Here is a 26,165-nt window from a genome sequence, read left to right as displayed (position 1 = left end):
GTCCAGGGGATTGTCCTGCTCTTGGTTTCTACCTGAGGCTCCACAACTTTGTCACAGGGAATGATACTGGGAGGGTGGGGTGCAGAGGGAAGGGCAGTGGGGGCTCAAGGGGAGGCCTAACCAGAATGTCCACCTCTGGCTGCAGGCAACTCGCAGCTGGCTGGGAGGAGTGCTATTCACAAGAGCACCGATGGAGGGGGGGGTAGGGGGAGTTGGTGGAAGGGCCACGGATCACGTCTCTCCGGCTGAGGGCACAGACTGTGGCAGGGGACTGTTGGAGCCTGCCCTGCAGCTCATCAAGGCAGGGGCCGCGTCAGGACCACCCTGGGGCCGAAGCACAGACATGCTGAGGCATGAGGGCATCAGAGGCCTGGCAGAGAAGCAGCGGGGCTGGAGCTCACTGTGGGCCCAGGGCCAGCTCAGGGGCTGGGGATCCATATCCAAGTAGGCCTGGATCTGCGTCGGTCGTAGTACTCCAGGGCAGAAACTAGAAAACCGGAGTGGACCAAAACAGGGCTGGCCTGCTGGAGGAGGGCAAGGGGAGGAGGGCTCTGGGGACAACTGGAGGAGTTGGCTGACTGGGGGCAGCCCACCAATGGCTGCCCACTCAGAACTGGAATCCTAGGGACCCTTGTACCCACTCCTACCTTGCACCACAAAAGTCCAGTGACTCTGACAGCGGGGCTCCTGGAGCATCCCCAAATGCCCACCACCGGTCCTAAAAAAGTGGCCCGGGGTCTCTGAGGACAGCCTGGATGAAAGCCCAAGGATCCAGGCTGTGTTTTGGGGATGAAGAGCTCGATGGAGCAGGCATCTCCCCAGGCAGAGAGACCACCAGACCCTTGTGGAGCTGAGGAGCAGAGAGCAGGACAGGAAGAGGCAGGCCTGCACAGGGCTGGGGGTCTCCAAGACAAGACCACCGGGATGTTCTTGGGCCCCTCCCCAGGGAGAAGACTGGGAGGAGTTTCCCATGCTGGTGCTGGGTCACCTGTGGCAGGTGGTGTCCTCGTGATGACTGCCCCCCCCCCCCCAGAGCTCCTTCTGTGTCTGGCACCTCATTCTTGGCGTCTCTATGCCCCATAGGGCACAGATCTGGGGCCTCGGGGGAGACAGGTGAAGCCTCGTGCATTCTCCTCCACCAGGAATCGGGCCCTGGGGACCCCAGTGAGGGGGTGAGGCCTCAAGCACTGCATATCCACTACTCCTGTCCCCATCGATCAGATCACTGAGACGGCTCTCTGGAGGACTCGAGCGTCCTCCCTTCGTCCTTTCCTGAGAGTACCTACCACTCCTCTGTGAGTGAGATCATTGTGTCCTGGACCAGGATGCTGGCCAGCCCCTGCAGGGGGGCGCCTGGTGGGTACCAGGAGGCAGGCACAAGTGGAGAAGGCCGTTTCCCTGCAAAAGGGCTGAGGCTCCAAGTCCTGCCCCTTGTCACCAGTTCCCCGTGACCCCCTTCTGGAGCACTTTCTCTGGCTTCCCACCATGCCCATCTTAGCCTAGGCCAAACCTCAGGCCACGGTCACCCCCACCCCACTGTCCTGTTTATTATTGTTCTCATGGCTCTTCCCACGCTCTGAAATTGTCTGGTGAACCTGTCTGCTATCATCCATCTCCCTTCTAGGCTGTCGTCTTGGCAGGGACAGGGACCTGTTGTCCACAGCCACAGCCACTGCCACCCCCCCACCCCCCAGCTCAGGGCCCACTGCTGGGCAGGACTCACACCACCCTTGTTCACGGGGAGGCAGAGCAAGTGAGTGACCCAGGCCCCAGGGTGGGTGCTGTTGATGCGGTGACAAATAGCATACAGCCACAAAAGTCCTAACGGGCTCAGAGCCACGGGCATGTGACAGCCAGCTTCAGTCTGCAGTGCTCAGCGGCATGGGGTGTCTCTGCTGGCCGCATAATGGGCCTCTGGCGTGGGGTGTGAGGGGGCCACACACAGAGATTCTGGGTAGGGTTTCCATGGGCAGGAAGGAGGTGGGAGGACGGCCCGGTGCACACCTGGGGCCCTTATAGGGCAGGCTGAGGCCACCTGCCAAGATTTGGGGTTATCTGGGCCTCCTTCCTTCCATCGCTGGGTTCCTTGCACACCTCAGGCCCCTGTTACGCCCTGCTGCTCCTCCCCGGGCCCCTCCCTGCCCCTCCCGACCCCCCTCCTTCTGCTGGGCACTGGCCTGTGCCTGAAACCCCGGGGCTGTGCTCTGTCCAGGACCACGTGGGCACAGCCCCCACTGCCCACAACCCCAGGTTTGCAGGGAGAGCGCCCTTCTCTGCTGCGCCAGTCCTGGGGCCTGACCATGGTCACTGTTCGCGCACATGGCCCAGCCTCTCATCCCACCTCCTCCCATGCCTCAGGCTGAAGGACCTCGCCTGAGCCCATCTCACCGCTGGTACTCCTCCCTTCTTCCTCTGTGCTGCCCAGCCCCCTAAACCCGTGTCCTGAGCTGGGGAGACCAACTAGGGCAAACACCTGCTTAGGTGGTTAGGTGGGTGCAGTCTGCGGTCTCAAGGAGGGGTGTGAGGGGGACTCTGGTCATCACGTGGCCTTGGCCATGCTCTGCCGCTTGTCCTGAGGGGGAGGCGGTCTTCCTCTAAATACAGCCCCCTCCCCAGCCAGTGCATCTGAGGTGTGTCTGGGAGCTGCTGGGCGTTCCAAGGGGGGGTGGCTCTGGTCTCAGGTCAGACTCGCTAGACCCCAGTAGCTTCCACCTCACGTAGCACAGCTGTGGGGCTGGTCCCCTTGCCAGAGCCCAGGGTCCTTGCCCTGTACAGAGGGACCTCACCTGAGCCGGCAGCCAGGGCCCAGGGGCAAGTATCTATCTGTCAGGCCAGTCCAGGTTGGTTCTGGAAGGACTCTGCCCATGAGAGCGAAGAGCATGGAGGGCAACCCCTCCCATCCGGGGCTTGAAGGGCAGGAGTTGGTGATAAGGGGTGGAAAGGAGTAGACCTGAGTGAGGACTCAGAGCTGGACCCAGAACCAACCTGGCAGGAAGGATTGGCCCTTCTCACTCCTCCCTCTTGCTCCCGGGGAGCAGCCTCTAGGGGCCTCACCAGTCCCCTCGGTGTTGGTCCCACCTCCACACTTCCCCACGTCCTCTGCCCCTCAGCCTCCCTCCTTCTCCTGCCTCTGAGGAGTCTCGTCCAATCAAGGCATGTTCGTGATTCTCACCCGAAGAAGTGAACCAGTAGCAACAGCGGACGTGTGTTGGCCACGTAGGGCGGGCTGGGCTCTTTCCTTGACGGTGGCTCACTCCTCGGTGTGGGCAGAGCCACCTTGCCTTTCACAGGCGAGGACGCCGAGTTCAGGAAGGCCAACAGCCCAGTAGCCAAGGGGAAGGCACTGGAGCCCACACCCTATGTTCCCCAGAGCTTGGGGCTGGCTATTTCTTACTTAGCTCAAAAAAGGAAACAGTCTAGAGGCCATGACAAGTAGCCTTTTTATTTTAAGTGTGGTCCTGGGTAGACTTCCCCACCGGAGCCCCCAGGAGTCTAGCCAACAGTATTCGGTATCCAACAGGGACTGAGGATTCTAACAAGGACCCGGAGCCCTGCAACACTCAGTCCTGGCCAAAGCTCCCATCCACGTTCACTGCCCCGGTCCACAGCAGTGCCTGAAGCCAGAAGGATTTCCGACGAGGTTCTCAGTGGATACCAACATGTCACTATCCAGGAGTCACACCGCCAACCCTCCGCCAACTCTTTACTTCCCATCTGTCCCCACCACCTCCCCCAGCCCTGCCTGTGCGCCGACGTGGCCACCACACAGGCTGAGGACTGGGTGGCACAGAACAGTCTCCGCTTCCTGGCAAGATAAGAAGAAAGCCTTATCGAATAACGAAGACTGTGGGGGTCTGATATCCCATCCCATGGCCGTCCGTGTGGGTTCAGGCTCATGGGAGTCTATACTGCGCTGCATGGCTTGGCCACTGTGGCCAGAGGCCTGCCCCCCGCCCCTCACCCCCCGCCCCAGTGTCATGGTGTCACTGACCCTCCTGCCCATGGAGACTGTCTGGACGGCCAGTTTCAAGCAACCATATGTGTGGGTGGAAAGAAGTCTGCAGGGAAAGCCAGTCTTCAAATAACAATATGGAAAAAATGTTAAAGAGACGCGCACTAACATGGCATCACTGCAAGCCTCATTCATTAAAATAAAAAGTAAGGAAAATTGGCATGGAAGTAAGGAAAATTACAGAGTATTTCCTGCAAGGAATATATGGGACATCCTTGGAAATTTCTTGAGGCATAATAAGTTTACTGTTTCTCTTCTTAAAAAAAAACAAAACAACACAACAAAAACAACAATATCTCGCTGTGGCTCACCTGTCCCTCCCCTGCCCCCCCCAAAAGCAGTTATTTATGGCAGTAAAATATTCCCTGTTTAGGGCAACTTAAGAGAACAAACACTGCTGTTAGAGTTTCCCCTAGCAGTGAAGAATTTGGCACTCAGTCAGGATCTGAGGTTTGGGTATTTGCTTGCAGCCATTAATTGCTGTATAAAGCCTTTGAAAAAGCCCTGTATCTGGAGTTTTCGCTATAAAAGCCCATTTAGAACCAGTGGGAAGCTGGTCTTCAAGTTCTTGTCGACAGAGACTCCAGTCCCCAAGCAGGAACTCCCAATTACACATTGACTGGATAAACATATGGAAGCTACCTGGGGGGTCATTAACTGTGAAAATCCCTCTTGGAACCTCCCGTTGTGGGATGCCCAGATCTGGCCCCAGCACTGCTGCCTCTGTGCCCACAAGGGAGCCCAACGAGAATTGCTGTGGGGTTGAGGACAGAAAGGTTTCTTTCTCTCCTCCAAAACGAAGAATGCCTTGCCCCACCCCCTTATTTTAAAAGTTACTAATTAAATGCTTTGGCACATGCCGAGGGAATTATTTAGAAAACAAACACCTAAAATAAGCCTAGACACAAATTCCTCTGCCACAGGAGATGCTGCCTACACTGCCCTCTGCATGAGAGGGGCCGGGAGAAACTGGGGCTTCTGAGACAACATATTCCAGACATGTGCATTGCTTGGCATGAGAAGCAGTCAGGGTCAAAATAATCTTCTCACAAAAGCAACGCTCTCCTTTGCCCATTGTAATGATGGCCACTGAAGTGGAAAACCATGGAAACCACAATGCTTGCCACTCTGAGCCTGCCTTATTTCCCCACAAGATTTTGAGTGTTGACCCTGCTTCTTCCTTTTGCCACTACATTTAATAGAGTCCTTGATTCCTTCAGAATCAGGCACCCCCTCATGTCAGGACCCAGTCTTTGTGGTCAGGATTCCACTGGGCCCAACAGGCTCAAATATGAAGTGGCTCACATCAGTCTGTCGGGACACCGATGTTGGGGTCCTTAACAAGGAGTGAACACTGATGGTTTGGAAATGTTTTCATGAATCAGGTCACTGGGTGAACTTGTGACAGAGGGATCACTGTCTGTAAATTCATCAACAGCTTTCCAATTTCCATCCATCAGTTCTGTTTGGCAATTTTTAATATATATGGCCCAAGTGAACATTTACACTAAAAACATTCTTTTGAGTAATGGCCAATAAGCATAAGAAATAAGGCTCCACCTCACTAGGGGTCAAAGAGAGGTGGCATCTAAAACTCCATGCCATTCTAACAGTAGCATATTGCAAAGAGTCGAAGATAAGGTGCCTTTGGTATAGTTGGTGACACCCAGTGCTGGTGAGATATGGAGAAACAGACTTTCTTGTCCACAACTATGAGCAAAGATTGTAGCCATCTTTCTGGAAGGCATTTTGGAAGTGTTTTTAAAAGGCTCAAAAATATGCACACCAATTTACACTTCTAACAGTGTTGGACTAGCTGTTTCAGACTAAGTCTTCCACTAAGAACAACTAGAAAAGTGGACAAAAATATATAAAACACTTGCTTGAAAGCACTGGAGTGACCCCAAGATAGTTAGAACGTGTAAGGTCAAGATCTTGGAGAGAAGGAAACACAGGAGGATAAACCTGACATTTAGTGCCTCTTTCTCTCTTGACAAATTTGCCAATTCACAAGCAGCTCAGATATTGAAAAGCTGATCAACAGTGACCGAGAAGGTAAGAAATGGAGCAGAATGATTGGCAGTCTCATAGGACAGGGGGACAAAATGCAGTAGAGGGTATGCAAAGGAGGAGTCCAGGTGGGCATCCCAGGCTTTCATTTTGGAGCTCTGAAGAGCTACCTAGAATGACTAACCATCCTGGTTTGCCTGGGACTGTCTAGCTTTAGCACTGAAAGTCTCTTGCTCCAGGAAGCCATTCTGTCCAAGGCAAACTCGGATGGCCAATCACTCTCAATTCATCCTGCAACTAATATTGAAGCCCAGCTTCAAACCAACTCAGTCCCTGATTCAATTAAGTAATCTGCCCCCTCCTGGATGTCTGCCAGAAGCACAAGTTAAATCTTCTCAGGAGAAAGATACCATTCAGGAACTCAAATTTACTCTGCAATTTGTCATTCACAATGTCCAACATTCAATAAAAAATAACCGGGTCTGAAAAGGACAAGGTTGCACCAAGAGAAAAAAAGTGGACAACAGAAACAGATCCACTGGAGATTCTAATATTGCTCTTGTCAGGCTTTGAAAAACTAAAATAACTGAGATTAATATGTTCTAGAAATTAAGTGATAAGGTGAATATTTTCAGTAGCATCCTGGAACCAATCCATGAAAATTTTAGAACTTAAAAATAGCCATTAAAAAATGGTAGCTAAAATTAAGGCATGAGTTAAGTTTAAAAATTAGACACAGTTGAAAAAAAATAAGTGACGGTGAAGGTAGGTTAGAAAAAAATATATACAGACTGAGGAGGAAAAAAATTTTTAAATATAGAAATATAATTCCTATAAAAATATAGAAAATAATTTAAGAGAAATATATATATAATTAGAGTCCCAGAAGGAGGAAAGAGAAAGAATGAGGGCAAGAAATAATATTTAAAGAGATAATGGGTGAGAATTGTCCAAAATTGATGAAAGACAGAAAGTCACATATTAAGAAGAGCTATAAAGCCTTATATTTTCTTATAAAGATAATCCTGAAAGCTGCTAAAAGATAAAAGCCTTATTTCCTTCAAAAGAATCAATGAAAGCTAGTGGACAATGGAAGCATATCTTCAAAGTACTGAAAATAAATTTCTGCCAACCTAGAATTCTGTGTCCAGTAAGAATACTTTTCAAAAGTGAAGGTGATATGAAGACATTTTCAGACAAGTGAAAACTAAGTTTTTCACCAGAGCTCTGGCATTAAAGAAACTACTAAGGGGCAGAAAGAAAATGATCATAAATGAAATAATAGAAATTCAGCGAAAGAATGAGAAGAAATAGAATGTGGGTAAATGAAGACCAACTGTATGAAACAATAATAATAATGTTTTGGGGGAAACTACAGGACATTTCATAATGATGAAAGATCAATCCACCAGGTAGACCTAATAATTCTAACATAGCCTTAAAATTTTGTAGCAAAAATGAAAGAAAACAAACAAACAGAAAGCCAGATAAGTCTCCCACAATACTGGGAGAGAAACACACTTCTCTTAGTAACTGAAAAAACAAGTAGACTAAAAAAAAAAAAAAAGTCAGTAATAATTTTCAAGATTGAAACAACACATTTAACAAATGATCTTATCAATACATGCAGAACTCTGCACTCCCAGATTGCAGAATGTGTGTTCTTTTTTTTTTTTTAATTTTTTTTTAAGATTTTTTAATTTATTTGTGTGAGAGAGAATGAGAGACAGAGAGCATGAGAGGGAGGAGGGTCAGAGGGAGAAGCAGACTCCCTGCTGAGTGGGGAGCCTGATGTGGGACTCGATCCCAGGACTCCAGGATCATGACCTGAGCCGAAGGCAGTCACTTAACCAACTGAGCCACCCAGGCGCCCAGAATGTGTGTTCTTTTTAATGGCACATGAAATAGTACCATATTCTGGGACACGATGCAAATCCCAACATATTTCCTGTCGCTGAAATCATGTCAAGTGTATTGTCTAACCACGGTAAATGAAGCCAGAAATCAATAAGTAGAACTCCCCAAACAATTTTACATTAAGTAATATGCTTCTAAATAGCCCAGAGGACAAAGAGGAATTCATGATGGAACTTGGAAAATAACTTGAATGGAATGATAATTAATAGGACAGAACAAAACCTATGAGGTGAAACTGGAGCTATACTGAAAGGGTATGTTTGAGAAGGAAAAAGGCTAGCAGTTAATGACCAAGGACAAATACTGCATGATTCCACCTCTATGAGTCACCTAGAGTTAGAGTAGTCCTAGTTATAGAGACAGAAAGTAGAATGGTGGTTGCCATGGCCTGGGAACAGAAGGCGGAGGTGTTGTTTAATAGGTACAGAGTTTCAGTTTTGCAAGAGGAAAAGAATTCTGTGGATGGCTGGTGGTGATGGTTGCACAACGTCAATGTCAGAAAGCTACTGAATCGTGCACTTTAGGCGGCAAGATGGTACATTTTATGCTATATATATTTTACCACAATTTTTAAAGTTTTAAATTAATGAGCTAAGCAGCCATCTCAAGGAGTTGGGAAAAAAAAGCCAAAGTAAGCATTAAAGATGATAAAAAGAAAGGGATAATACATATAATAGCAGAAATTAACTACACAGAAAACAAATTTACAATTAGAGGTGACTAACAAGCTAGAGTTTGGTTTTTTTTGTTTGTTCGTTTGTTTTTGTTTTTGTTTGTTAATGAGTGATAAAATCACTAGCAAGATGGGTTTCCCAGGAAGCATATATATATGGGATGAAGATTAGCACGTGGGAGATTTATTAGGGGGTGCTCCCAGGAACCCGGCCTGGGGGAAGGGAAGGGCCAGCAGGAAAGCAGGATCAGGCAGAGGGAAAACTTGAGCTGCAATTTAGTCTCAAAAGAGTCCTCAGTCAAACATCCAGGCCAGTCTGAAGCTGAAATGACTGAAGAGTTGTCCCAAGTTGGGACTAGGAACCAGACCTTTCTATCCCATGTTCATCAGTTGTGGCCTGTCGGCCACCCTAGTAAGGGTGTGTGGCCTTGGGTAAGGTGCTTCTCTTCAGTCAAGGCAACCCTCAGAGGGGGCTGACAGTAGAGGGCTGTGTGCCACCAGGACTCAATGCAGCGGGGGGGATAAAGCACTTCATTTCTGATGGGGGATTCTAGATTGCTCTTCGCTTTGTGAGCAAGAGATGAAGAATGTCACAAATTACCATTGTCAGGAATGCAACAGGGAACAGTGCTAAAGATCCCGAGGAGAGCTGAAAAGAAATCAAGAGGGTTTTATGGATGAAACTATGCCAATCGATTTGGAAATGTAGGTGAAATAGACAAATCCTCCCCCAAAATAACTTTTCAAAACTGACATGAGAAGAAATGGAAAATATGAATAATCTTATAAGTATTAAATGTATAATTAGAAAACCTTCCTATAAAGAAACCTCCAGGTCCAGATGGCTTCACCAGTGCATTCTTCCACATATTTAAGGTGGAAATATACCAATCTCACACAAATTCCTCCAGAGAATAGGAAATGAGGAAATACTACCCAATTTGCCATCAAGCAGGCATAACCTTGATAACAAAAACCTGCCAATATTGTTACAGAAAAGTAAAATTACAGACAAATCATTGTCATAAACATAGGTGTAAATATCTTAAACAAATTATTTGTCAACCAAGTCCATGGTATATAAAAAGATATTCCAGGAATATAGAGTTGGTTTAACATTTAAGAAGGCAATGTAATTCACCACATTGAATAAAAGAGGGAGTCCTGTGGGTATCTCACTGTCTGAAGAAAAGGCATTTCATAAAACCCAACACCTATTCCTAGTGAAAACTCTATATAAGCTTGGAATAGAAGGGAATTTCTTATCAGATAAAAGGTATTCACAAAAAAATCCTACTGCAAACATCAAACTTAACCATGAGATATAAGCTTCCCCCTTGAGACCCTAGGAGACACAATCTGGACTAGAGAGGAGCAGCTTGGATACCCACTCAGCCTTTGGACAGGTAGACTCTTCCATACTTCAGAGGTCATGGGGGGGCACATCAGTGGTGGAAAGGAGCACTCTGGCTGTAGGAGGGGATGCAGAAGATCTGTGAGAAGCGTCAGGGGATGTGACACAGCTAAGATATAAAGAGTGAGCTCTGGGCAGGCGGTGATGACTCTCCCCATACTTGACACGGCTGGCCTTTCAAGGGGGGAGTGACTGCACCCCAGGACGTTGTTGGAGCACAGGGCTCAGGACAAACGAGGTCCCAGCAGATTGCAGTTTGTGCAAATGGTGACTCTGAGGCAGCACAGCCTCCTCAGCTGAGTGAGGCCAAGGGCTTGAGCTTCTGGCCAGGCTGTAGCCCCATTTGGGTGTCCTGTGGGGCCAGGCAGGTGGTGGTAGACAGTAATCAACAGCAGCATGGGGTGGCCACTCAGCAAGTCCCCAGGAGCCTGAGCAGCCATCTGTTTACACTCACAAACCCCACCCGCATGCCCCCCACCCCAGGGGCTCTTCTTGACCCTGGGGAGGGGGAGAGGCATCTAAGTGACACCAGACTGCTCACCTGTCTTGGCGGTAGTTATTGGGGGCAAGGCAACTCAGACAAGTAAAGCCTGCACATCTTTTGAATAAAGGGAGAGTCCATGTTGTGCTGCTGAATTCTGTGGCAGAGGGAACTATAAAATCCCCTGGCTGCTGCAGGGATCTTCTGAAACCAAAGGAAGAGGGAGTTTTACCCTTGGACAAGCTCTGCCTCGGGACTTTGGGTCCCTTTTATTCCTTCAGAACAGCCTGAGAAGACCGGATTCAGTGCCCCAATGCGTTGGCTCCTATCTCTGGGTGTCGGGGGCGGTGGGGGGGGGACACTGGGTCCCCTTGTCTGTGAGCAGGAACATGGTGACGATTTGCAGATCAGGCTGCTTCCACGGGGAACTTAATGTCCAGGAGAACGGATATGAATATCAAGCAGATGACCCAAGTATTGGCTAAAGGAGACGGAGTGAATATAGAGAAGAGAAGAACAAAAGGACATATGCAGGTTTTAAGGGGAAAATCACTAAACTAAGCTCTTCAGAGTGAGGCCCTTGAGCTTGAGAGCCAAGGGCTGTTCCTGAGCCTCAGGGACGCACTCTTGCAGCCTGGCACCCCTGTTGCAGCATTTTGGTCTCCAAAAGGGGCAGCAGAGATGTACCTTCTCTCAGAGATTCTACTGCTCAAGGTTTAGAACAATCCATAAAACCAATTAAAGCAAGATGGCGCCACAGACACTCCATCATTTCCTTTTTCCAACCCAAGGGACCCAGGACAGAGGTCCCAAAGAGGAACGCTCCAGGCCCCTCCCTTCTGGGCCAGCTTCCAACAGTTCTCCCAGCAGGACCCCTCCTCTGCACCACCTACCGGGGGACCTTGCTCCACCCTCTCCATTTGTAGCTCTTAGGGACGGCCCCTTTGTAATAAGTGCTTCCTTAAATCTACAGTATTACAGATCGTAGGAGAAAACATTTTAAATATGAGGAAGCAACAAGCTAAAACATAAATCCCTCCCAATGCTTTCAGAGATTTTCCTGTATATGTATTATACCTATACTTAGCTTTTATTTTTTTTTTTAGAAAAACGAGCTTATTTCCAACATATAGTCATATATTTTGCTTTTGTCATTCAGTATCATGAGAATTCCGTGTTATTACATGGATGAGTCATAATTAATACTTTTGACAGGACAGTGTTCTATTTTCTGGATTCTTACAACTGAGCAAGCATCCTGTTGTTGGGCATTTAAATTGAAAATTGCTCTGAAAATTCTTTTGCTATTGACACTCAATTATTTTACTCTTTTCCGTAATATTTCTTCTTATAAGATTTTATTTATTTGATAGTGTGAGTGTGCACACAGGTGTAAGTCTTTTCTGTAATATTTCTAAAAATTGTCATAAACATTCTGATTGTTTCATTTTCCTGGCACCTCTGTAGTCCCAACCACTGTGTTATGACATTTGTTCTCTTTCAGGCAGATAAATATTCACTGCACATCCATAGTTCTTGGAGGGCCCAAAAGACATATGATATGTGGCTCTGATCTCTAAAGAGATAATAGTCTTAATAATAATAATTTTGATTGTATTAGTTTCCTTTTGATACTGTAACAAACTGTCACAAGCAAAGTGACTTAAAACAACACACATTTATTACCTTACAGTTTTGCAAGTCCAAAGTCCAACATGGGTCTCAGGGGATTAAAACCAAGGATTTGGCAGGCTGCATTCCTTTCTGGAGGTTCTAGGGGATAATGTATTTCCTAGCTTTTTCCAGCGTTTGGAGGCCGGCCACAATCCTTAGTTCTTTGTCCCTTCTTCCATCTCCAAAGCCAGCAGCATTATACCTCTCTGTGCCTCCTTTCTCTGATCACAACTGGGAAAGAGTCCTCAATTCTAAGGATTTGTGTGATTACATTGGGTCCCCCTGGAAAATCCAGGATAATCTCCCTGTCTCAACATCCTTAACCTTAATTGCACCTGCAACATCCCTTTTGCCCTGTGATCTAACACATTCACAGGTTCCGGGGATAAGGGTGTGGACATCTTTGGTGGTGGCGGGCCTTATTCTGTCCACCCCCTGACAACCACTACAATTTGTTGAGTAGTTATTATTGTCAGTGCTAAATGAAACACTTTACAGGGATTATCGCACTTAACCCAGCCCCTAATCCATGAGGCTGATACTATGATTTATCCTCATTGGACAGATGAGGGAACTGAGACCAAGAATAATGATTTGGAAGTTAAGGCTAATTCTCAGGAGTAACACAAGTCAGTGAGGATTGTGAGTCTTCTTGCTTTATTTATTTATTTACTTACTTATTTACTTATTTATTTCCTTATTTGTTTGTTTATTTAAAGACAACATTAAAACTTCAACATAGACCCAGAACTTTCTACGGAATTTCTGTTTATAAACACTGAGCTGGCCAACTCCGTTTTTAATCCACAGCGTTGGTAAAGGGTTATGAAATCCTCTTCTGAAAAGCTTTTGTGCTGGGTCAGGCCTGAAGTCACCCCACCACTGAGGCAGGGGTTTGGGCCACCATTTTGCCAAGACTGGTATATTGTCCATGGAACCAGACATGGCTCTGTGTGACTTAAAGACCCGAACTAATGCTTGTGAAAGCTGCTAGGTTGCACTTAGGCCGTCATTTAAAGAGGGGTGAGGGGGCTGAGTGACTCAGCTCCCATCTGTTGGAGGGAGATGGGTCTTATTCAGCTTTCGGAAAGGCTTCCCAACAGTCTCCTGTCTGTGGACATGGGAGTTTAGCTCATTGCCCTAGCCACAGCACAACGGAGACTGGAACGCAGGCTCCAGAGAGAATAATCATATGCCTTCAGACCTGTGGGTTGGTCATCCAGAAGGGGGATACAAGAAATATAAAAGGAACAAGTCTGAGTATCCTCCTGGTGCTTCCAGGGCAGGTGGACTTTCTCATCCTCAGAGGAACTAAAATGAGGGGATCTTGGCATCCCTTGGGAGCAGGGTTGCCAGATTTAGGGTGGGGAAATAGGACACTGGCTACATTTGATTCGGGTTGAATTTCAGATAAACAATGAAGTATAAACCTGTGCTTGGTCCACAGCTTCAGCAAAGACAGCTACATGGCATGGATCCCCCGAGTGAGGACCAGATAGAGGAGGTTGTATTTCACTTCTGGGGCCACGCAGAGTAGAGGAAGAACAGGTCCAGCAGGTGACAGGAGGAATCATAGCTCAGGATCAGGAAATCAGGGCCCTGTTATAAAGCAGGTGTGGATCAGAATAGCTAAAATTAACAAGTCAGGAAACGACAGATGTTGGTGAGGATGAGGAGAAAGGGGAACCTTCCTACACTGTTGGTGGGAATGCAAGCTGGTGCAGCCACTCTGGAGAACAGTATGGAGTTTCCTCAAAGAGTTGAAAATAGAGTTACCATACGACCCAGCAATTGCACTATTGGGTATTTACCCCAAAGATACAGATGTAGGGATATGAAGGGGCACGTGCACCCCAATGTTTATAGCAGCAATGTCCACAATAGCCAAACTGTGGAAAGAGCCCAGATGTCCATTGACATATGAATGGATAAAGAAGATGTGGCACATATACACAATGGAATACTACTCAGCAATCAAAAAAATGAAATCTTGCCATTTGCAATGACGTGGATGGAACTAGAGTGTATTATGCTAAGCGAAATAAGTCAATTAGCGAAAGACAATTATCATATGATCTCACTGATATGTGGAATTTAAGAAACAAAACAGAGGATCACAGGGGAAGGGAGGGAAAAATAAAACAAGATGAAATCAGAGAGGGAGACAAACCAGAAGAGACTCTTAATCATAGAAAACAAACTGAAGATTGCTGAAAGGGAAGTGGGTGGGGGGGATAGGGTAACTGGGTAATGGGCATTAAAGAGGGCATGTGATGTAATGAGCACTGGTGTTATATAAGACTGATGAATCACTGAACTCTACCTCTGAAATTAATAATACATTATATGTTAATTAATTGAATTTAAATAAAAATAATAAATAAATAAATAAATAAATAAAGCAGGTGTGGACACAACCCCTCGGGGAGAGCATCCAATGTCTGGTAGAATGTGGGATGGGGGCACAAGAGAATTTTTGTGAACCTCAAAGGACAGGATGACCTCAACTGACACTCAGGCTTCACAGAAGAATGTACTAGATGCTGTAGGCACACAAAGAAGGGCATAACTCTATGCCCAAGGGGATTTGAAGGGATTCCTTTCAAAGCAGGGTGTCAGAGGAACTAATAGCGGGGCTCAGGGAGACAGAGAGAGTTGGTGGGGGGGAAGTCACGAGGCAGAGGACCCAGGAAAGCACTCGCCTCATGGGCAGCTCCTGAGTGGCATATTATTCCCTTGGTGGGCGTGCAGCCTGCTGGCAAGTGTGGGGATGCAAGCAGGGCATGGATGAGTGGTTGGGTTGGATCAGCATACCTGAGTCTGCTTGTGAACAGTTTCAAATGCCCTGCTGAGATAGTTGGACTTTGTTCCAAAATTATGGATGGAGGGGGCGGGGTGTGACCAGACCAGTGATAAAAAAACAAACCAAACAGAAAGCAGCTCCAGTAGCTGAGGGGAGGACTGCACGGAGGGCTTTGTGTCAGCTGCCTGAGAGGTAATGTGTCATTTTTCTCCCTGGCCTGGTCCTCATTTCCCCAGCTTTGGAAATACTAAGGAATGGAAACCGAATTGGACTAAAATCCCTATGGGTTTAAATTATTTGATTTTACATGCCATTTGGAATTCTCCTATTAGGAAGTATTTACACTTGAAAGAGAAACTTCAGTCTTATATCATAATGGCTAGTCATACAAGAGGTTGTCAAGAACTGGTTAACTAGCAAATGTGTTGATGGGACAAGCCCAGGTCTTAATTGGGAGGAAGCAGCAGGAATTTTGAGGACAAGCAACAATGGCAGAGTCTGTCCCATCTGCCAACAGGCAGCCTCCAATTCCAGGAAGAGCCCGAGAGGAGCTGGGAGTTGGTCAAGGAGGAAATTTTATTTTGGGTCATTATGAGCTCTCCATTAATACTTAAAATGGGAGTGTGTTTTTAAATGGATCAGTTTACCAATGAACATTAAAAGCATTTGAGGATGCTGTGTATATCTGACAAATGGTCATACCTGGAAAGAACAAAACAGATACTTCCAGCTCAGCTGTGAAGGAGAGTGCGTCCGGTGCACAGAAGCAGCCACTTTGTGAATCCCACTGGGGCTTCTCTCACTCACTTGATAGCCTCTTGGGTTCTCCAGGCAGCTGGGTTACCGTGCCGATGTATGGTCCTGAGAAAAACTTTCGCTGCTCCCCAAGATGCAGGCATTCAGTTCATAATCCCCAACTCCAGCATCTGGGTTCCGAATGGATGCTTCTTTGAGGGGCCACACCTGTTCTCAGCCTTCTTCCTGGCTCAGCCACAATCCTTGGGCTTATGACCAGAAGCTGGATGCCTAATCCCACTAGAGAAAGCATTGGTTCTGGCACTATGGCAAGGGACAAAGATTTTAAGTAACAAAGTCCAGCTTTTGGTACATTCTCTCTTTCCAGTGACCCATTAAAAGCAGCTTTTATTGAGGAACCAGTGGTCAGATGTCTTCAGCTTTAAAAATGTCACTCCTCCCTGAATGTTGCCATGGCATAAAAAGCCAACTTTTCCAGGATTATAATCTTGTGACCACAAAGGATAAATAATCTTAGGAGAGTATTCTCTGCATGAATCAGGGGTCTCTTTATCTCTCTTGTGGGTGCATTAGAGATGTTACACAAATTCTTTCATCCTCGCAGAGCCCCACAGGCTGGGCAGGAAATGGGGAGGATTTGATTCAGGAGCACTGTGGTTATTTACTCCCTGCAAGCCCTCCAGAAAAAGCTGTCCGGTCTGATTCAACCAACCAACCAGCTATTTTTGAAAACTGGTTAACATTTGTTGACTATGTAATACCAGCCTCTGTGCACGTATCAACAGGTGGGAGCAAATGAGGGCACACGACCCACCATTAAGTGAAGATGATCCCTGGAGTGTTGAACTTGGGCTAAGGCCCCAAAGCTGGGGACAAAAGGAAGGAAGCACCTCCCATATTTCAAAAGAGCACCAAAGAGCTACCAGAAATCCATTCTGGGATTTGCTAAGTCTACACTGGTTTTGCAGCCCCTGTCCCCGTGGCACCAGCCAACAAACTGCAGAGAATTGAGAGAAATGGGGTCAGGGAGGGATTTGATAGGAGTGGTGGGGTCATGACCTGGTCAGGTGGTGCTGAGAGGAGTCCCTCAAACCATGTCAAGTGGTGCCAAGAGACTTCTTTAGAGATCAGGGTGCTTGCCAAAAGGGGAGATGGCCATTGCATTTTCTGGTTAAATGTTTGCCCGCTGGGTGCAATTAATCAAGCTGTACCTGGTGGAAGATTTTCTGATATATTTGATAAGTGTGCCTTGGTGTCTGAAAATGGAAATGAGCAGAGGAAATGATGCCTGCTTCTCTCTTGGAAAACTCCAAGGTTGAGAGACTGGCTGGACCAGCCCAAGACTGCAGGACGAGGGCAATGGCAGTGGTGGGACAGTCCACACCCAGGCCATTGGGTACAATGGTGTACTGTGGGTAGCCACAGAAGGTGTCCAGCTCGAGCAATCTTGAAGGTGCCTTGTCCCAGGGAGTGGTCTCCTGGGACAAGGGGACTCCAGTAGAAGCTTCGAAGAGCCCACCAGGTGCAGGGGGTAAGGGGACTGTGTTTGTTGGTCAGGGTCCCAGCAGAATTTCACCCCAGATGGTTAGCATGAAGAGATTTGTATAAATCGGGTTTACTTAGGTAAAATTTATGTACAATGAAATTCATCCTCTTTAGACACATCATTTAATGAGTTTTCACACATGTTTACAGTTGTGTAACCACCACCACAAACACCACATAGAACATTTATATTGTCCCCAAAAGCTCCTCATGCCCCTCTGCAGCCAATCCCCTCTCTTACCTCCAGTCCCTGGCTACCACTGGCAGGTGTTCGGTCTTACAGTTTTGCCTTTGCTGGAACACCATGTAAAGACGTCATAGAGTATGTAGCTTTTTGTATCCAGCTTCTTTTACCTACCATAATGTTTTTGAGATCCATCCATATTGTTGGGTGTGTCAGTAGTATTCGTTCCTTTTTAGTCAATGGATAGCGTTCCATTGTATGGATGTACCTTTGTTTATCCATTCATTTGTTGAAGGACTCTTGATTGTTTCTACTTTTGGTGATTTAGAATAACATGGCTATAAATATTCAGTACAGATCTTTGTGTATATGTATGTTTTCATTTCTCTTGTATAATATTTAGGAGTGGAAATTCTGGGTTGTAAGGTAAGTGTATGTTTAATTTTCTAAGAAACTGACCAATATTTTTCCAAAGTGATTGTATCATTTTGTATTCCTGTCAGCAGTATGAGAGTTCCATTTCTTCCCCATGCTTGTTAGCACTTAGTATTGTCAGTATTTTGAATTATAGCCATTCTAATAAGCGTGTAGTAGTATCTCATGAGGTTTTAATTTGCATTTCCCTAGTGACTAATGATGTGGGGTGTCCTTTCATTTGCTTATTTGCCATCCATATATATTTGGTGAATTATCTGTTCAAATATTTTGCCAATTTTTGAATTGTATATCTTCTTATTGAATGAAAGAATTCTTTGCATAATTTAAATCCTAAAAGTCCTTTGTCAGATATGTACTCTGCAAATATTTTCTTGCAGTGTGTACCTTGTCTTTTCATTTTTTAAAGTGTCTTTTGAAGAACAAAAGTCTTAAAATTTTGATGAAGTCCCATTTATCAGTCTTTTTTCTTTTGTACTTGGTGCTTTTTGTGTTGTAGCTAATAAATCTATGCCTGATGCAAGTTCACACAGGTATTGCCCTGTATTTCCTTCTCAAAACTTCATAGTTTTAGCTCTTACATTTAGGTCTATAATCCACTTGAAGTTAATTCTAAAATATGGTGTAAGGTGAGGGCTGAGGTTCATTCCAAATGGATACCCAATTGTTAGGGCATCATTTGCCGAAAAGAACAGAATCCTTTTTTATTGAAGAATAAAATATTTGCAGAAAAGCACATATGTTCTAAGTGTACAGCTCAGTGAATTTTCACAAACTGAAAAGATGTGTTATCAGTCCCGAGATCAGGAAACAGACCATTTCTAGTCTGTTTCCCTTCCAGTCATTATGCACTGGCCCCATCCTATCCTTAATAACCACTACCCTGACTTCCAACAGCTAAGATTAGTTTTGCCTATTTTTAAACTTTGTATAAATGTAATTATATAAGACATCTTTTTTTAATCTATATTCTTTCACTCAACATTATATTTGGGTTTTTCTGAAGGAAAGTTGTTTTTTTTTTTAAGATTTATTCATTTATTTTGAGAGATGGAGAGAGAGAGAGAGAGAGAGAGAGATAGCATGGCGGGGGAGGGGGACAGAGGGAAAGAAGAAAAAGAATCTCAAGCAGACTCCTTGTTGAGTGGGGAGTCCAATGTGGGGCTGGATCTCTCAACCCATGAGATCACGACTTGAGCCGAAATCAAGAGTTGAAGGCTTAACCAATTGAGCCACTCAGGCATCCCCACAAATATGTAAGATTCATACATGTTGTTGCCTACCATTATCACTGATTCTCACTGCTATGCTGTATTCTGCTGAATGACTATACCGCAATTCATTTATCCATTCTTTTGTTAATATTCATGTGTGTAGTGTCCAGGTTGGGACTTTTATGAATAGCAAACATACATTTTAACTGGGTGTATTTCTGGGAATGGAACTGCAGGGGTATAGGTTTTTTGTATGTTCAATTTTATCAGACACACCAAAGACTTCTCCAAAGTGTTCACACCACTTTACACCCCCTCTAGCAGTGTAGAAGAGTTCTAGTTGCTCCACATCCTCACCAGCACTTGGCATTTTCCACTGTTTTTATTTTAGCCATTCTAGTGATATCCAGTGATATCACACTGCACAGTTTTTCATTTGCCATTTCCTGAGGACTAACAAGGTTGAACTCCTTTCTCTATGTTTATGAAACACATGAAAGAGGCTATTTTGATATGTTCTTTTGTAAAGTGTCAATTCAAGTGTTCTGTTTATTTTTTATGTTAGGTTATATCTTTTTCTTATTGGTGAGTGGGGGTTAAGTATGTATTCTGTATACAAGTCCTTTGTCAGACTTCTATGTTGCCGATAGCTATTTCTGATACCTTGCTCTATGTGTTGTTTTTTGAATAATTTCTCTGAAGGCACTACTTTGGTTGGGATGTTGGGCACCTGGGGCTGGTGATGGATGAAGTTCAAGGGGATGAAATTATATTACTTGAGCCCAGTGAGGGCTGGAGCTGAGGAAGTGGGGCAGCCCAGCTGGAGTTATGGTCATGAGAATCACACTACTGCCAGGTGCAGCCCTGAGGCAAAGATGAGTGGGAAATCCCCCTCTCCTCTCACCTTCCCTTTTCCTGTCGGGGCCTCCATTGGCTGAACCCAGATATCATCAAGGAAGCCCAAAAGGTATAGTCCCTAGTAGTCAGCTTCTGGATCACAGACAAAGACAGAGAAGGAGGAGGCATGGATCAGAGGAGGGGATGCAATGGAGATTAACCAGCAAAGAGAAGGTGCAAAAGATTGCCTAAAAGACTTTATCTCTGAGGTTAAGACACTATGCAGTGTGTATGTCCCCAGGGAGCCTCTAAAGAATCCACAAAACGTGGTCCTTGAGAGAGCCAGCATTTAGAGGATTGCCACCTGAGGGTCATGGCAGTAGAACTAGTTAAGTGAAAAAGAAAAAAGATTTTTGCTCCCTTCCTTTAATCTTCTACTTCCCTTGCCCCAAGCCAGGAAAGGGAGAGGAAGGGAGAGAGAAAACTGGGAAAAGGATACACGATGCCCCTCCCCGCCACCTGGTTGGGCCAGGGCAGAGCTTGGCTTGGATGTGAGATTCAAATTTTGATTGAGACTTGACTGGACTGAATACCTGAAAGTGAGCCATCTTTACAGAAACAAGGCTTATTCTTATCATTTAAAAAATGCCTGGAAGCTGAGGTGGGTTGGCTCACTAAGATGTTGTCAAGGGAAGGATGATGTGAAAGAACTTACCTGACGGCCAGCATGGATGGAAGATCAAGCCACTTTCTGTTTGTTCCTCCCTGGTTCAGACTATTCAGCAGACCATTTATAAATAACTCTAATCTGTCTCTCTTTTCCAACAGGCTTGAGACTACGTACTTTTCATGCATTGTCTTACTCACATTCACAACCACTCGGTGGGTCAATACTGGTATAATCTCTGCTTTATAGATATGAATATTGAGGCCTTAGGTTACAAGGCCATATTAGCTTGGTTTGAAGTCCAGCAAATCTGATTCCAGAGTCCACGTTAAATATTTTTTAAAATAAGACTATATTTTTAGAACAATTTTAGGTTCAAAGAAATTTTGAGAGGAACGTACAGAGAGTTGCCCTATTACCCCTGCCTTACACATGTATAGCTTCCCCCACTATCACTGTATCACAGTGGTACATTTGTTACAATTGGTGAACCTAAACTGACACATCATTATCACCCAAATTCCATAATTTACATTAGGGTTTATTCTTGGTGTTCTACATTCTATGGGTTTAAACAATTGTATAATGATTTGTATTTACCATTACAGAATCATACAGAACTATTTCCACTGCCCTAAAATTCCTTTGTGCCCTGCCTATTCATCCTTCCCACTACCTTCAACCCCTGGCAACCACCGATCTTTTTAATGTCTCCAATAGTTTTGCCTTTTCCAGAATGTCATATAGCTGAAGTCATACAGTATGCAGCATTTTCAGACTGACTTCTTTCACTCAGTAACAAGAATTTAAGTTTCCTCCATGTCTTTCCAGGACTTCCTAAATCCTTTCTTTTTAGTGCTAAATAATATACTATTGTCTGGGATGTATCAGTTTCTTTATCCATTTACCTCCTAAAGGACATCCTGATTGTTTCCCAAGTTTTGCCAATTATAAATAAAGCTGCTATAGACATCTATGTGCAGGGTATTTGTGTGAACACGTTTTCAATTCATTTGGGTAAATTAATACCAAGGAGCACAATTGCTGAGTTGTATGGTTGAGAATATGTTTAGTTTTATAAGCAACATCCAACTGCCAAACTGCCTTCCAAAGTGCCTGCACCATTTTGAATTCCTATCAGCAATGAATGAGAGTTCCTATCGCTCCACATCTTCACCAGCATTTGGTGTTGTCTGTGTTCCCAATTTTGTTCATCTAATAGGTGTGCAGTAGTATCTCATTGTTGCTTGAATTTGCATTTCTCTGATGCTATATGATGTGGAGCACATTTTCAAGTGCTTATTTACCATCTGCATATCTTCTGTTAGAGTCTTTAGCCTAATTTTTCATTGGTTTCTTATTGTTGAGTTTGAAGAGTTCTTTGTATATTTTTGATTATAGTCCTTTATCAGATATGTCTTTGCAAATGTTTTCTCCCAGTCTATGATTGTCTTCTCATTCTCTTGATGTTATCTTTCACAAAGCAGAAGTTTTTAATTTTCGTTATGTCCAGCTCATCAATTTTTCTTTCATGGATTGTGTCTTTGGTGTTGCATCTAAAAAGACATCACCATACCCAAGATCATCTAGGTTTTCTCCTATGTTATATTCTAGGAGTTTTATAGCTTTACATATTACATTTAGGTCTATGATCCATTTTGAGTTGATTTTTGTGAAGGTTATAAAGTATGTGTCCAGACTTATTTTTCTACATGTGGGTATACAGCTGTTCCAGTGCCATTTGTTGAAAAGACTGTCTGCTCCATTGTATTGCCTTTGTTCCTTTGTCAAAGATCAGTTGACTATATTTATGTGGCTATATTTCGGGGGTCTTTATTCTGTTCTATTGATCTAGTTGTCTATTCTTTTGCTAATACCACACTGTCTTGATTACTGTAGCTTTATATTAAGTTTTTAAGTCAGGTAGCGTCAGTCCTCCAACTTTGTTCTTCTCCTTAAATATTGTGTTGGCTATTCTGGGTCTTTTCCCTCTCCATATAAACTTTAGAATCAGTATGTCAATGTCCACAAAATAGCTTGCTGGGATTTTGATTGGAATTGCAGTGAATCTAGGGATGAAGTTGGAAAGAACTGAAATCTTGACAATATTGAGTCTTCCTGTCTGTGAACATGGAATATCTCTCCATTTATTTAGTTGTTCTTTAATTCAATTCATCAGAGTGTTTTAGTTTTCCTCATATAGATTTTTTTTATTATGTTCAGTTAGCCAACATATAGTACATCATTAGTTTTTGATGTAGTGTTCAGTGATTCATTAGTTGTGTATAACATCCAGTGCTCATCACAACATGTGCCCTCTTTAATATCCATCACCCAGCTAGATTTATATTTTGTTAGATTTATACCTAAGTACTTCATTTGGGGTTTTAATTTCAAATTCCATTTGTTCATTGATGGCATTTAGGAAAGTAATTGACTTTTATATATTGGTCTTATACCTTGCAACCTTGCCATAATTGCTTATTAGTTCCAGGAAGTTTTTTTTTAAATATTCATATGTTTAATTCTTACACCACTGTTTTCTGATGAAGACAGCATTGTGCTTTATGCAAGATTGGAAACCTCAGAATAGTCACCATAAAGCTTCTAAGACTTATGGGAGAATAAACGAGTATGGTCCACAGATAAAAGATGAAATCCACAATGTTGGGATTATAAATATTTAGATAAGCCCAGACTAGAAGACAAGCCCAAACCACCATCAGAATGAAATATGATATAATCCAAGATGTATCCTTAAAGTTTTGACACAACCCTCAGTCTGAACTCTGAAGATTGATCTTCAGTTCAGTCCAGCCAACAGAAATTGACTAGGCAATTTTCCATTGTATTTATTGTACAGACTACGTACATTCTAGAAGATTCCTTTAGTGTTACACTGTTATACTTTTTGTCCCAGCAATTTGAGGGCATGCAAATTCCACAAAGTTGTCAATAAGAACACACTATGCTCTTTATTCATCATAATTAGACAGACTGTCATCTGCAATCATTGTACTGAAGTCTAAAAGAAGATTCCAAGCATCTTTTGATATTGATCATTTATGATGTTCCAACAAAAATTTATTCCATAAGTCTAAGAATTTAAGTCTTCCTTAAGCACTAAATTCAAGTAGGCAATGGCCATTTCTAGATCTCATTCTTTCTGTCTTGGATTCTTTGCAAAATTAAAAGTAAACTGGTAAAAATCCTTAAATCATCCTGGTTCTTTCATCTTGGGTATCTGGGCCTTTAGGTTTCAATGTCATACCATCCATGAACTCCTGTTTGGGAAGCTTGCCCTGTGTTGCTGCTCTGAACTTTGATGCAACAATCAACACACTAATGCTGGTTGGATCGAGTGCCAGGTCATCACAAGACTGTTGTATATCATCTATTCCAATTTTATTTTCATCTTGAGGATCCTTGTATCTATTGTATAGTTTTCCTTATTTCTTCCTGTTCAATGATCCTTTTACACTCTCTCATATATAAAGTTCAGGATTTGGGGGAAAAAATGTCTGTTGCAACCACAAACTTCCAGTCATTTTGAGAGAGAAAACTTACTGCTGTTTTTTCACTAGATTGTGTGAGGATCATAAACTGACAAATTATCCTTCTGCAATGATTTCAACTTGCTCATGTTGGTGTTCTCTAGGCCTCTCCTCTCCTCCTCTGGTTCTGCAGTGACTCAGTTCCAGGAGTTTTTTTGTTGATTCTTTCAGATTTTCTACATATATGATCATGTCTTCTGTGAACAAAGATAATTTTATTTCTTCCTTCCAAACTGTATGCCTTTATTTCCTTTTCTTGTCTTATTGCATTACTTTAACTTCTAGTACAATGTTGAAATGGAGTGGTAAGAGGGAATATCCTTGCTTTGTTCCTGATCTTAGTGGGAATGTTTTGAGTTCCTCACAATTAAATATAATGTTAGCTATAGGTTTTTAGATATTCTTTATCAAGTGGAAGAATTTCCCCTCTATTCCTAGTTTACTGAGAGTTTTATCATGAATGAGCATCAGATTTTGTCAAATGCTTTTTCTGCACCTATTGTTACGATGTGATTTTTCTTTTTAGCCTGTTGATGTGGTAGATTACATTGATTGATTTTCAAATTTTGAAGCAGCCTTCCATACCTGGGATAAATTCCACTTGATCATAGTATATAATTTTTAAAATGCATTGTTGAATTCAACTTGTGAATATTTTATTGAGGAATTTTGCATCTATGTTAATGAGAGATATTGGTCTGTAGTTTTCTTTTCTTGTAATATGTTTGTCTGGTTTTGGCATTAGGGTAATACTGACCTTTTATAATAAGTTAGGAAGTATTCCCTCTGCTTGTATCTTCTCAAAAAGACTGTAGGGAATTGGTATCATTTCTTCCTTAAATGTTTGGTAGAATTCACCAGTGAACCTGTTTGAAAGGTTATTAATTTCATTTATTTAATAGATATAGGCCTATTTGGACTATATATTTCTTCTTGTGTGACTTTTGGTAGATTGTGTCTTTCAAGGATTGGTCCATTTCATCCAGGTTATCAAATTTGTAAGTACAGATTTTTTTCATAGTATTCCTTTATTATCCTTCTAATGGCCATAGGATCTGCAGTGATGCCCCTTCTTTCATTTCTGATACTAGTAATTTGTATCCTCTCTTTTAGAAAAAAGAGAGTTGGCCTGGCTAGAGGCTTATTAATTTTATTAATCTTTTCAAATAACCAGCTTTTGGTTTTGTTGAGTTTTTTTCTATTGATTTCTTATCTTCAATTTCATTGATTTCTGCTCTAATCATTATTATTTCTTTTCTTATGCTTACTTTGTTTTTAATTTGCTCTTCTTTTTCTAGTATCCTAAGATGAAGGCTTAGATTATTGATTTTGGATCTTCCTTCTTTTCCAGTATATGCATTCAATGCTATAAATTTCCTTCTAAGTACAGCAAAAGCAGTATCCACAAATTCTTTTATGTTTTCATTTTCACTTAGTTTAAAATATTTTAAGATTTCTTCTTCTTTGACCCATGTGTTATTTAGAAATGTGCTGTTTGATCTACATATATTTCAGGATTTTCCAGTTACTTTCTGTGATTGATTTCTAGTTTAATTCCACTGTGGTCTGAGATCAGATGTTGTGATTTTTATTCTTTCAAATTTGTTAAGGGATGTATTATGGCCCAGAATGTGGTCTGTTTTGGTGAATATTCCATTTGAGGTTGAGAAGAATGTGCATTCTCTGTTGTTAAATGAAATAGTCTATAGATGTCAATTATATTCAGTTGACTGTAGGTGTTGTTGAGTTCAACTGCATCCTACTGATTTTCTGTTTGATGGGTTTATCCATTTATGATAGATGAGTATTAAAGTCTCCAAATATGATCATAGATTCAACTACTTATTGTTGCAGTTCTATTAGTTGTTATCTCACATAGTTTGACATTCTGTTCTTAGGTACATACATGTTAAGATTGTTATGTCTTTTTGGAGACTTGACCCTTTTATTATTATTTGTCCCTCATAACTTTCCTTGATTTGAAGTCTG

At 43.4% G+C, this 26,165-nt stretch overlaps 1 pseudogene; it reads right to left on the bottom strand.

Moving 5' to 3' along the window:
- Window positions 1–23,319: 23,319 nt before the first annotated feature.
- Window positions 23,320–24,514, bottom strand: LOC118022982 (annotated as a pseudogene).
- Window positions 24,515–26,165: the final 1,651 nt, after the last annotated feature.

The sequence above is a fragment of the Mirounga leonina genome, unplaced genomic scaffold (assembly GCF_011800145.1).
Source record: "Mirounga leonina isolate KUSES-001 unplaced genomic scaffold, KU_Mleo_1.0 Mir_178, whole genome shotgun sequence".
NCBI classification, from domain to species: Eukaryota; Metazoa; Chordata; class Mammalia; order Carnivora; family Phocidae; genus Mirounga; species Mirounga leonina.
Note: the sequence above shows the minus strand (reverse complement) of the source record. Positions and strands in the feature narration are given on the sequence as shown.